At 50.8% G+C, this 13,546-nt stretch overlaps 1 protein-coding gene across 2 annotated transcripts in view; it reads left to right on the top strand.

The window, feature by feature from the left end:
* Positions 1-9,102: 9,102 nt before the first annotated feature.
* Positions 9,103-13,546, top strand: part of CDON (cell adhesion associated, oncogene regulated) — a 44,854-nt gene continuing 40,410 nt past the window's right edge. For both annotated transcript variants that reach the window (XM_082070252.1, XM_082070254.1), the window contains exon 1: positions 9,103-9,283. The gene's annotated coding sequence lies outside the window, so the exon portion shown is untranslated. The remainder of the gene's footprint in view (positions 9,284-13,546) is intronic.

Below are 13,546 nucleotides of genomic sequence, written 5' to 3' on the forward strand. Positions count from 1 at the left end.
GATGGCGTTCACTCTGAAGCCTACTGATGGCGCAGCGTTGCTCAGCCAGCTGAACTCCTGCTCCGACATCTCTGCTGAGACGTGCAGCTTGAAACCTGTTACACCCCCCAGGATTTGGGGGCTGACCCCCCCCCCCCGGCTTCCCGCCTTGTCGCCCTCATTTTCCAACCTTTCTTAATTGCTTTTCCAACGGGCTAACGAGCCAGGAGCTGCCAGGGGTTGTTAGCACTGGAGCGAGAGAGGAGAGCCGGGGATTAACCCCTTCCCCCCAAAAAAAAGAGCATCCCCCCAAAAAAACCCACCCCAGAGGTGCAAACGTTGAGACATCTTCACAATTTCTCCCTAAACCTGCATCAAAGTTTAATTATTGGGGTAAAAAACTCTCTTTTTACCTGTTTTCCCTTTCCACAGCTTGGGTTTTTTTTGATGGTGGGAACCCCCCTCCAGTGCAGCAATTAGCGGCGATTTTTTAATTGCATATTTATATCGAGCGAGACCCCGGCAGCGGGCGAGGGGGAAGCAGGAAGACGCCGCCTCTGACCTTGTTTGCTTTTCAAGCGGGATTAAGCAGCTTTTTAATTGTCCCGGAGATCACAGATTGCGGCCGGGGGGGATAATTAAGCTGAATACGGGTTTTCTGGTTCACTCCCCCCAGGAATTTATATTTCTAAGGGTAAAAAAAAAAAAATCAGAAAAGCTTTTGGAATAGAAAACGCTTTGGGAATTAATGTTTTTTGGGGGGCGTGAAGCTGGACGTAATTTGTTTTTGGGGGGAGGAGGATTATTTTCTGCTTTTGGGGGAATTTTGGGGGGATAAAAGGCTTATTTAAAAATCTCTCCAGGTAAAAAGCGGCCGCTGTGCAGCCCCGCTGGGGACAAGGGGCTCTCAGAGAGGCACCGGCGTGGAAAATGCCTTAAACCAACATCGACAACCGGGGGAGGCTTTTTCTCCCCCCTGCCTTGTCGCGAATTCGTGGTGCGGGTTGTTTTGGCCGCGTCCCGGCTGCGGGATTCGGGCTGGAAGGTGTGGGACGGGCTTAGGGTGTGGGTTTGGGATGGAGGCTTTAGGACGTGGAAGATGCAGATTTGGGGTTCAGGAGCAAGATTTGGGGTTCAGGGGCAGGATTTAGGCTGCAGGAGGAATGTGAGAGGGAAGTTTTAGGCCGCAGAGGCAGGATTTAGGCCACAGTGGCAGGACATAGGCCGCATGGGCAGCTTTTAGGTCGCAGGTACAGGACTTAGGCTGCAGATATGGGCTGGAGATGCAGGACAACCTGGCCTCGAAATGATTTTAATTGCAATTAAGAACCTTGGGCTGAGCTTATAGAGTCACTTTGAACAGAGAAAAATGCCAGATACATTTCCCCATCTGTTTTTTTAAGGGCAAAATCAGCATTTTCCTACTAAAATCAGCCTTTTGGGGCCAGGCTTTGCATCTTGCAGGAATATTTTCTGAACTGTCCCACTCAGTTTGGTGTCTCCAAGACAGCAAATATGAATTAGAACACCCCAAAGCGGGAGCAATTCCACCCGCAAAGCCCCAAATCCTGCGTTTCCCCTTCTAAATTGGCATCTCCCTCCTTCCTCCTCATCGTTTCCCACTGTGGAGGGGCCGGAGCTTTGGTTCAGGAGACACTTTTAGCTCTCACGAAACCATCGGGAAAGCCGCCACGTTAATAAAAGCAAAAATGCAGAGGAGTCTGCGAAGGAAACTCCTGCGAAAAGCCCTTCCAGAAAACATCGCGGGCACTGTCGTACTTTTATTCGGGCTTTTTCCCCCATTTTTATTTCATTGGGGACACGAGTTGAGTGCCCAGAGGTGGATTTTTGCAGCAGGTTTGGTCCTTGGATACTGGCTTGCAGGTCAAAACTTGGAATTTGCCTGTTAAAACTGGAATATCCCTCAAAATTGGGGGGGTTTGGCATGGCGGCTCCGGAGGCCCCAGCGGTGCCTCTCGCCCGGCAGGCAAGAGAAGGAGAAAAATGCTTTAAAAAGGTAAAAAAAAGCATCAGGCTGAGGTCATTTTTTTGGCGAGGAAGTCGGCTCCTTCCAAATGCCTCCGGGTCGGGTTTAATATCGGCAGAAACATTCTTGGGCAGGGTGGGGAGAATATGCTGCTCTTGCCGGCCCAGAGCAGACCCCAAAATCCCAAAAATGTCCTCAAAAAAAGCCCCAAATCCCTTAAAAAAACCAAAGCACCCCCCACAAAAAATCCAAAATCCTGCTGCTTCGCAACCCGCAGGTGCGGAGCAAGCTGAGTATTGGGGGGGGAAAGCAAAATTAGCCCGAAAAGGGGAAAAAATACCCCCCTGGGAGAGGGGAATTGAACCTTTAAGCAGCTTTTGAGCGTTGTTTGGCCTCTGCTGGGATTTTGGGGCTGGGGAGAGGGGGAAAGGGAGGGGGTTGACAACAGAAAATGCGTCTTTTTGCATCATCCTGGAGAGTTTTAGCTCACTTTTTTGCTCCCTCCTTGATTGAGCATCATCTCGTAGGGCTCAGCACCCCTGGGCAAAGGGACTGGTGTGCGAGGACTGTATCCTGCTGGAAAACGTAGCAAAAAAATGGGGAAAAATTAAAAATTGTATCTACCGTGCTTTGCTTTGAGGGCTGAGAAGCTGTTTCGGTGCCTTGTCACGGGCCCAGTGAAGCTGGTGTGGATTTTCCAGCGCTTGTTGGCCAGGGAGATGCACTGCAAAGGAATGAAAAAGTTAAAGAGAAAGGGATTTCTCCTCTGCGCTCGCACATTCCTCCCGTCAGCCGTATTTACACCACGGCACCAGGAGAAATCCCAGGTCGGCCAGAGTGTCTCCCGGACATTATCACCCCGTGGTTTTGGTCCCAAATTCCCTCATTCCGGTCCTGCCTGCACCCAATGGGCGCGATGCTTCCTCTGCACACGTCCTGCTCTCCAAAATTAGGCCCAGCACCCATGGGTGCCCTGACTCAGGCTTTGTTTGCAGGGAGTGAAGGTGTTTGCAGCACACAGGGATGTTTGCAGAGTGCAGGGATGTTTGTAATGCATGAGGTGTTCTGCTACATGCAAAGATTTTTGCAGCTCACAGGGATGTTTGCAGCACGCAAGGATTTTTGCAACGCATAGGGATGTTTGCGAAGCACAGGGATGTTTGCAGAGCGCAGGGAAGTTTGCAGCACAGGGATGTTTGCAGCACACAGGGATGTTTGCAGAGTGCAGGGATATTTGCAGCTCACAGGGATATTTGCAGCTCACAGGGATGTTTGCAGAGTGCAGGGATATTTGCAGCTCACAGGGATGTTTGCAGAGTGCAGGGATATTTGCAGCTCACAGGGATGTTTGCAGCTCACAGGGGTATTTGCAGCTCACAGGGATGTTTGTAGAGTGCAGGGATATTTGCAGCTCACAGGGATATTTGCAGCTCACAGGGATGTTTGCAGCTCACAGGGATATTTGCAGCACATAGGGATGTTTGCAGCACATAGGGATGTTTGTAGAGTGCAGGGATATTTGCAGCTCACAGGGATGTTTGCAGCTCACAGGGATGTTCGCAGCTCACAGGGATGTTCGCAGCTCACAGGGACGTTTGCAGCACAGGAGGATGTTTGCCGCACGCAGGTACTTTTGCAGCACACAAGGACTCTTGCAACACGCGGGGATGCTCGCGACGCATGGCGATGCACAAAGCCACCTTGCAGGAGCCACGCACACCTGCAGCAGCTCTTCAGTCCTTCCCTGCCTCAGTTTCCCCTTCCCCAGGGCCCGTGGGTTCGTTGGGCCCTGTGAGGCGCTGCGGCGGCTCGGCTGGTGGCTTCGTGTTCAGCGCTTGGAGGGCGGCCAGGGGGAGCGCCGGGGGCCCGCTGCTCACCAGATGCGATAAGGTTCAGCCGAGGCTGCAGAAAGAAAGAAAAAAAAGGGGGAAAAAAAGGAAAAGCAAAGCAAATTCCTTGGCAAATCAAAGCGAAATGCTCGCGGAGAGAGCGCGCGGCCTTGCATCCAGACGTCCGGCTTGATAAGCGGCTCCGGGGAGGAGGAGGAGGAGACGATACTGAGGATCCACCAGCAATTGCGCCTCGTAGCAAGAAACCCTTTGGCTTCCCCTCCCCTGGGTGACGAGGGGCTGATGTGCCTCAGTTTCCCCACCCTGTGCGTGCACGGAAAGGGGTTAAACTTGCATAGGTAAAACCTCGGAGGGGTTAAACAGGGCGATTTTCTGCCGGGTTTTTATCCAAAACATCTGTTTTTGCCGCGATTCCAGTTATCTGGGATATTTCCTGCGTGTTTGCTCCTATGGCAACTGGCCCAGCATGAAAGACCCATTTACTGGGCCCAGATGGTGTCAATTTGGAAGGGGCTCCGGCCCCTCCGCCCGGCTCCGGTTCTCCCACCTCCTTCAGGAGGTAGAGATGGAAATGAGGAACCGACAACATTGGTTTGAAGTCCCTCAGGAGGTATGGATGGAAACAAGGAACCTACAACGTCAGTTTGAGGTCCTTGAGAGATATGGATGGAAACGAGGAGCCTACAATGTTGGTTTGAGGTCTTCAGGAGTTACAGATGGAAACGAGGAAACATAAAACATCAGTTTGAGGTCCTTTAGAGATACGGATGGAAACGAGGAACCTACAGCATCGATCTGAGGTCCTTTAGAGATACGGATGGAAACAAGGAACCTACGACATCAGTTTGAGGTCCTTGAGAGATACGGATGGAAACGAGGAACCTACAACCTTGGTTTGAGGACCATGAAGACGTCTTGTCACGCCCAGAACCTACCATGGGGGTCCAGTGAGCTCTGTCCCACCCCCAGCAGGTGCCAGCTCCTTTTGGAGTTGGCAATGTAAAAAAAAAAATTAAGAAACAAGAAGAGTATTTCCTAATAATTCTATTTTTCTGTTGTTGTCGTCGCTGGGCGTTTGCTGCAGGGGGAGATGATGAAGCCGGGCAGGACCAGGCACGGCACGGGACAGGGGATTTTTGGGAATGATTCACTCCCAAAGCCTCTTGCTGAGCTATTGCTGATGAAAACAAGCCAAAATCGATGTTTTTTTTGTCAAGAAAAAAACCCTTTTACAGAAATGACCCTTCCCACCAGCCATGCTCTTTTTTTTTTTTTTTAATAAGGATTTTTTTTTAAAAAAAGAAGCTTTCAGCCAAAATAAACCTTCTTTATGAAAACGTGTGTTTGGGTCAAAAAAGGCACTTTTCACCAGGGGAAAAATAAACTAACAAAAAAACCCTGTCCAAGCACTGAGGTGATGGGTTGGCAAAGCTCACGGGGAGATAAGTCTTCTCTGGAACCAAGAGCTCTTCTCTTCCTCCTCCTCCTCTCTTTATTCTTCTCCTCCTCCTTCTCTCCTTTTTCTTCTCTTCCTCCTCTCCTCCTCCTCCTCTCTCTCTTCCTCCTCCTTCTCTCTCCCCTCCTGTTCTTCTCCTCCGTGTCCTTCTCCTTGTCTTCCTCCTCCTTCTCATCTTCCTCTCCTTGTCCTTCTCCTCCTCTTTTCCTCTCCTTCTGTTGTCTTTTCTTCTCTCTTCTCATCATCTGCATCTTCATTTTCTCTTCCCAGGTGACATGTGTGCTCCAGCCTAACAACCCTCCAGCCTTTGCCCCTGTATGACTTGCCACCAGCTCCCGGTTCCTCCTCCGTGCCTCAGTTTCGCCACTCACACAAGTGTCTGCTGCACCGCAGAGGATGCTCGGGAGCTGATGTCACCCAATGCCACCACCACCATCAAGGGTAGGGGGACATCAGGTACCTGCTGTCCCCTTCCCAGCAGGGACCCCAGAAACATTCCCTCCCCAGAGAACCTTGGGTGTTGATGGGCAATGAGGGAGTGGGATGGGGACATGAGGTGTCTGCTGGGGACAGGACAGGGTGACGGGGACCAGGGTGAGGTACCCACTGGGGACTGGGATGAGGTAGCTGCTGGGGATGGGGACACGGTGATGGGGACTGGGACAAAGCACCTGATGAGGACAGGGATGGGGTGATGAGACCAGGAAGAGGTACCTGTCGGGGACAGAACAACAGTAACTGGGACGAGGTACCTGCTAGGGGTGGGGACAAGGTGATGGGGACTGGGATGGGGTGATGGGGACAAGGTGATGGGGACTGGGACGAGGTACCAGATGTGGACTGGGATGGGGTGATGGGGACAAGATGATGGGGACTAGGACAAAGCACTTGATGGGGACAGGGATGGGGTGATGGGACCTGGACAAAGTACCTGTTGGGGACAGGGTGATGGGGACCAGGACAAGGTACCTGCTGGGGACAGGACAATGGTAACTGGGACGAGGAACCTGCTGGGCATGGGAACAAGGTGATGGGGACTGGGATGGGGTGATGGGACCTGGACAAGATACCTGTTGGGGACAGGGTGATGGGGACCAGGACGAGGTACCTGCTGGGGATGGGAACAAGGTAATGGGGACTGGGATGGGGTGATGAGGATGGGGACAAGGTGATGGCAGCTGGGAAAAGCACCTGATGGGGATAGGGATGCTGTGATGGGACCTGAACGAGGTACCTACTGGGGACAGGAAAATGGTAACTGGGACGAGGTACCTGCTGGGCATGAGGTGATTGGGACCATGGCGAGGAACCTTCTGGAGTGATGGGGACCAGGATGAGATACCTGCTGGGGACAGAGCAGGACAAGGTACCTGGTGGGGACCATGACAAGGAACCTGCTGGATGCTCCATGGTGATGGGGAGAATCCCCCACCCCAAGTTTTGTACCCACCACCTTCCCCCTCCCCAAACCACAGTGGGGTCCCACTGGACTCACCCCAAACTGGTGCCGGCTCCCACGGGCGGATGAAAAGCTCCCTGTCCCAGCGGCATCCGAAGGCTCATTCCCGATCGGTCACGCTCCCGGGCGCAGCTGCACAAACCCCCTCGGGGAGCGCGGGATGCGCCGGGGGCTTTGTTCGGAGCGGCTTCGCTTCCCGGGGAAGCGTGACAAGGCGATGGGATTACGGGGCAGGAGAATTAAATAGAGAAAAAAAAAAGAAAATTAAAAATGAGCCTTGCTGCGAAACACCGTGGTGTGGAGGAACAAAGGAGAGGGAAGGGTTCTCGAGGAGAGATGGTGGCTTTTGGGGGTGTGCCCTCCCACAGTGTTTGCTCCTAAATCTCAGCAGTGAGAGGGAAAGGAAAAGGAGGGAAAAGTTGCGAGGAAGCTGAGGAAAAAGCTTTGCATGGAGGAAAAATATTGCGAGGAGGAAAAGCTTGCAAGGAGGAAAATGCTGGAGTAGAAAAAGCTTGCAAGGAAGGAAAAACCTTGAAGGAGGAAAAACCTTGCAAGGAGGGAAACGTTGCAAGGAGGAAAACCCTGAAGGAAGAAAAACTTGCAAGGAAGGAAAATCTTCCAAGGAAGGAAAACCTTGCAAGGAGGAAAAGTCCTGAGAGAAGGAAAACTTTGCAAGGAAGAAAATCCTTGCATGGAGGAAAAACCTTGAAGAAGGAAAACCTTGCAAGTTAGGAAACTTTGCAAGGAGGAAAATCTTGTGAGGAGAATAAACTGTGCAAGGATGGAAACTTTGCAAGGAGGAAAAATGTTGCAAGGAGGAAAAATGTTGTAAGGATGAAAAACGTTGCAAGGAAGGAAACTTTGCAAGGAGGAAAAGCATTGCAAGGAAGGAAACTTTGCAAAGAAGGAAAAGCTTGCAAGAGGCAAAACCTCCCAAGGAGGAAACCTTGTGAGGAAGGAAACATTGCAAGGAGGAAAACCTGCCATTGCAAAGTCCGACCACAGGAGAAGGCAGAAGCCTAGCAAGGCCAGGCCTGGCCAAACCCCCAGTGTGGTTTAGCTAGGCCGAGGTTAATGGGGTCAGCGCGTGGCTAAAGGGCAAAGCTTGTCCAGGCACCCGCTCCCTAATGAGCATCTCATTTGAATCTATGCAAAATAGCGGGGAGCATGGAGACATGCTAATTAAAGTGATTGTTGCTCTCTAATTAAGCAGTAATTCCCCTCCCCGAGAGGGTTTTCTCATGCAAATTTGGAGGGGAAGAAAACAACAAAAACAACCTGAAAATTGTACAGGGTGGAAACGCGATTTGGCAGCATCCGTGCTCTGCAAAGAACTGTCGTTATAGTCTTGATTTAGATTATTTTTACCCCAAAATACAGGCTTGGCCACCTCGCGTGTCCACTGAGAGCGACGCTCGAGCTGGGCGGCCGCCACAAAACAAGATATTTAATTCACCAGCTGACCAAACCCCTTCCCTTTCATTTTTGGGGCGTTTTCTTCGGATTAAAAGGGATTTTTAATCTGCCGAGGACTTTCCTAGTCTTAATTTTCCTTATTTTTTTGCTTTGACACTTGTGGAAACCGTGACGTCCCTCAGGAAACATCCCGGGGGTAAAACCAGGGCTGGCAAAGCGGGGAGCGCAGCCCGTTAGTCTCATGGGTTTGTCCACAAAGCAAGAAAATCAGTCCCAAGGGTGTTATTTTTCTTTTAGTAAATTTTAAAAAGCCTAATTCTCTTTTATTTTTAAGCATTTCTGCGTTTCTGGCCTGCTCCACGTGTTATTGAAACTTTTCCACGCAAACACCTCCTCAGGATAAATCTCTTTCCTGCTCAGCCACGACATGTGTGAATTCAACCAAAATATTGCAATTTTAAGGAAAAAACAACGCATATTGGGCCTTTTGGAAGGCTTTGGGCGCAGGACGCCCCGTTCCCCCGGTTTTAATCCCTCAGATTAGGGTTAATTTGACAAAAATGTTAATATTAAATTATGCCGCGAGCGACGGGGGAGAAGCTTCCCCGACGCTTAACGCGCTCTGGCTGCGGCTGGACGCCATCCAGCCCTTAAAAAGAAACCCAAACCCTTTTTTTTCTGTTTGTCTGGTTTTGTTTTTTAAGTTTTCTTGTGGTTTTCAGCCCCCGAGCGGGAGTTTTGCGGGGGTTTTATGTGGTGAACGGAGCGTGTGTGGGACACACCGCTCCCCGCCGCGTTTCCAAGCGGTTGTGCGAGGGCGGGAGCGCCGGTGTGAGGTGAAATAAACCGCGGAGCCGCGGGTGGAGGAGCCCGGCGGCTCGTCCTCCCCTCGGCCGGCGCTTGGTACGCTCCGCGGGGCGGGACGCTGAGGGGAGGGAGGCGGAGAGGAGCCGCCACCGCCTCCTCATACACGGGGCGCCGGTGAGAGACGCGGGGAGATAAGCGGAGCCAGCGGGGCGGCGTTGGATGGAGGCTCCGGTCCGCCGGCTCGCCCTGGAATGTCCTGGGGAGCCGCCGCCGAGCGGGAGCGGGGAGGAGAAGGAGGAGGAGGAGGCGGTGGCGGCGGCTGCCGTGAGGTAAAAAAGGGCGCCCGGTTTCCCGCCGCGCGGCGAGGGCGGGACGGGGCTGAGGTGACGGGAGTGGGGAGGGGGGGACACGGACATGGCCGCAGGTGGCGGCCGCTCCTCGGCTCCTGTCAGGCGGTCCCGCCGCTGGGAACGGGGCTCCGTGAGGCGGCGGAGCCGACACCGGCACCTGAGGGGTCGGTGTGGGGGCAGCGTGTGTGTTTCCCCCCGAAATCAATGTGCGTGTCCCCCCAAAAATCAATGTGGGTCCCCCCCAAATCATGCGCGTCCCTCACAATATCAATGCGCGGCTTATGGCGCTGCGTTTATTCAAACCATCTGACTTTATTATTACTATTTATTCCCCCCGCCCCCGCCACTCAGTCTCAAACTGTATTTAGAGAGCGCTTTGAGTTGGAGGAGGAAAAAAAAAAAAAAATTAAAAAAATTACCTCAGAGCGCAATTTCGCTGCCTCCGGTCTGGGATTGATTTACAGTCTCATTTCGCAGTGAAAGTTGCTCTGGCTCTCGCTATATTTTGTCATTAGAAGGCTGCTCTGCTCGGAGGCGACACGTCTGCCCTCTTAACCGTCTTAAAATTGCATGTTTTTAGTCATTTTATCTGCGATTAAAGCGGTTCGAAGCCCTAAATTGAGGGCTGGTGTGCGGTGCCCGAGGACTCTGGCTGTAAAACATCCTGACACCTTAACTTGGATTATTTTTCTCTTTTTTATTGCATTAAGGTGCCTTCATCCCCCAATTCTCAAATTTGCAATTACTTTGGCTTGCTCTGTCTGTCTCTTTGCCAGAAAAAAAAAAAAAAATATATATATATAATAATTACACAGTCACTGACTTTTAATGAAAGAACTTTCCAGTCGACTGTCGCATGTTTTCAATCTTGGTGTTTTTAAACCAAAAGGCAAATGTTTTTCAGGCATTAACACACAACTTTCAACTGCTGGGCAGAAAACAGGCGACATTTATTTTGCCCCCCGCCTCGTAGCTCTTTAAAAAGTCTTGCCGCATGGGTCAATGTGATGGCTTTATGTAGGTTTTTTTAATTTTTAAATTTTTTTTACTGCTTTTTTTTTTCCCAGATGATTTGCTGGGAGGTTTCTGAGCAGGCTGTAAAACTGTCAGCTCTGAAGGGCTGTTTACTCAGCGACTTGTGTCCTTCACACATGCACCAGAAATACAATTTATTTACCCAAACGCCGCCGTTGCCACCGGTCACGGCAGCGCCTAAACTTGGATTTTCTGGTGGGTTTTTTTCGTGTCCTTCGTGAAGTTTGCTTTGAACAAAGCAGGTAATCCCGTTTGCTTCGCCGCTCGTCTCCCACAGCTCCGCTGTTTTGACACTTGCGATTTATGGGACGTCCGACCTGCCCGTGGCTTTTTTAAGGAGGAAAAAAGCTCTTTTGGCATAGTGGTTGCTGCGTCCTTCGTGTCGCGATATCCTAAACGTTCTCATATTGAACTTTTCACGGCGTGATTTCTGTTAAACTTGATGTTATGTGCTCTAATGCTTTTACTCCACCAAGCTAAACCTAAGCTTATGTGACTCAAATACATCTAAACCAAACCGCAGTTATTTTTGTGAAGCAGTTATGAGCCTTGTTGTGTGGGGGAGGGCTTGATAACGAAGTGCTGCTCTGTTCAAAAGAAATTAACATTTTTCCTGTAAATCCCTTCTCCCAAACCTCCTAAAGGCTCCGTGTCCATCCCAGAAATATCCGCAGGCTCGTGAAGCAGCCGTAGAAAATTGTTGCTCAAACATATTTGGTTGTTTAAAGGTAGAGTCACAAATAGAAATATTGAGATAGGATCCACTGCGTTACCTGTGTGTTAAAAGGTGTTTTGCTGTATTTTTGTGGTTATTTTCCATCCTGGTTTGGTGGGACACGAGGTCTACCTGGTGCTCTATTTGCCTCCCAGCCCTTTGGGCACTGGCAAAGCGAGGCCTACTGCATGCTCCCTCTGCTGGCTTGCTGGGCTCCACTGGTCCTAAACTTGACCGTTCTCACCCCAAAAACCACATCACGAGAGTCCTGACTCTACTACAGGGGCATATCCCCAGGCGCTTTCATTATCTCAAGCTGTGCCTTAAGCCGAGCCTATAAAGCCAGGCTCGTGCTTACTTTGGCTCAAGGCGCGAGGCAGCTGCGCTCGGGCTTCAGGTGATGTCACCCGAGGATTTTTTTTAACTGTCAAGAGCTTAAAAAAATAACACTGGCTCGTTTCAAAACCGCTTGTGCAGGTGTGGAAACTGTGAGCGCGCGGCTGGGCCGGCGTTCGGCGTCTCGTAAATCCCGAGCGTACCAGGATTAAATCACGTTGGGAATAAAGCGGTGCCTGATGTTTAAGTCACAAGGTGATACCTGGACGTGAGCACTTGTACGTGCACATATATCATCTGTCTGCTGCAAAGTGAGCATTATGAGAAAGGTTTATATAGGTAGCGTGAGCTATTTCTTTTTCTGTACGCGAAAAGGTGTCGAACATCACCTTGATTTCCCGTTCCATGCACCAAACCTGCTCTTCACGCCATCTCTAAGAGCCTCTTTCTGGAAAATCTACTCTGCATCTTCCTTTTTCCATCCTGGGAATCTCGAGGGGGTTTTTAATGCGATGCATCGACACAAAAATGTGAATTTGCAGATGAACTCGGTTCTAATGAAGCTTCGAAACCTCACGAAGCCCCGAGACTGAGTGTGGCTTCACCCACGAACCTGTTGAGATCTGGAATTCCAGATAACGCTTTATCCGGAACCGCTTTAATCGGCGTGGAAACCTGCCTGACGCCTTTTGTTCGGCAGCGTCTAATTTGTCGGAATTAATTGATACTGTAAACTTGACCTTGATGTGTAGAGTCAGGTTTTTGCATAGCGAGCGAGTCCCTCCACCTTCCCCCTTGCATTTTCTGGTTTTCCAGTGGGCCCGTGAGCTTTTGAGCTGTTTTCTAGCTGCACCTGTGCTGAGATCGAGCAAAAATTCAGCTCTTTTTAAGCTTAAAAAGAGCTGGTCTTAGGCCTGGCTTAATGCTCCCTGAGCAAGCCCTGGTGTTGAGCATCCCCTTCTCCCCCATCCTTCCCTCTGGGATCGTGTTTATCCTCAGCAAATTCAGCCAAAAACCCTCTTCATTTTGTTAATTTAGCTAACGAGAGACCTCCAGCTACCCCAGAATTGTTAGAAAGGTTACCTCTGTGTGTATGGATACATATAATTTTTCATTTTTTGAGTCTTCTTCCAGTAATTTCCTTGCTAGATGCCTCAGAACGACGTCCAGCACTGGAGCAGAGTTTTCCACTTAAATTTCCCCACCCCGCTTCTCCCTTTCCCCTGCGGCCACCGATTTTCCAGTGATACTTTAGGCTAAACTGCGTGTCCAGCCTACCCGGGCCCAGCCTTGCGCATCCAGCCCACCTGCCTTTCCCATTAAGCCCCGGCTTGTTCTTTCTCCGCAAGAAATACCTCCTGTCTTTCAACAGGAGGGAAAATAATCATCACAAGGTGGGTTGTTTTCCCATTTCCCATCCCCATGACGTGTCTCGGAGCTTTTCTACCCAGGTGGGACTCTGGGTTTTTTAATTTTTGTTGAGTTTTTTCTCCAATTCCCCAGCTCCTTGGGTGCAGTTTCACGTTACAGCTCCCCGGACTCGCCGCCGCAGGAGGCAGCAGGTACGTTCCTGCCTCTTCCCCACTAACTAACCCTTCAAAAAACGGCCCCAAACTTGTGCTGGATTTCGCCCCGCGGTTCCGCAGTTGCTAAATCTTCCACCCCGATGACTGGAGAGGCCTCTGGGGTGTGTGTGGAAGGGGGGGGAACAACCCATTTTGGCAGCAGCCGGTTTTTAAATTGGCTTTGCTGTCTCATAAAACCACGCTCTGGATACTGAGCCTTGCGAGTTGGTGTCTTGCCGATTAAACTCACTAAAACAGCAGGAGATGGTGTGTGGGGGGGCGTGGAATAAAATAATAATCCCCCAAAACTGAACAAAAAGGGGGAACTGAGCGTAGCGGGGGAAGGAGATGGTCCCTTTTGGCAGAGCTGGTTTTAGGCTTGGCTTAAGTGTAAGGTGAAACCGCACCCTCAGCCTCACCTGGCTGATCCCGCCTTTGATTTATCCCCTGGCTTTCGCTGTCGAGTTTTCCCCGCAGACTTGGACCCGTCGTATCCGCTAATGAATCAAGCGGTTGAGCCTTATTTGTTTAATTCCGAGACAAGTTGAAGATTTCCTACCTCGCAGCCTTACAAAGCCGGCCTGCCTCGCA

The sequence above is a fragment of the Streptopelia decaocto genome, assembly GCF_964273445.1.
Source record: "Streptopelia decaocto genome assembly, chromosome: 21".
Lineage (NCBI taxonomy): Eukaryota > Metazoa > Chordata > Aves > Columbiformes > Columbidae > Streptopelia > Streptopelia decaocto.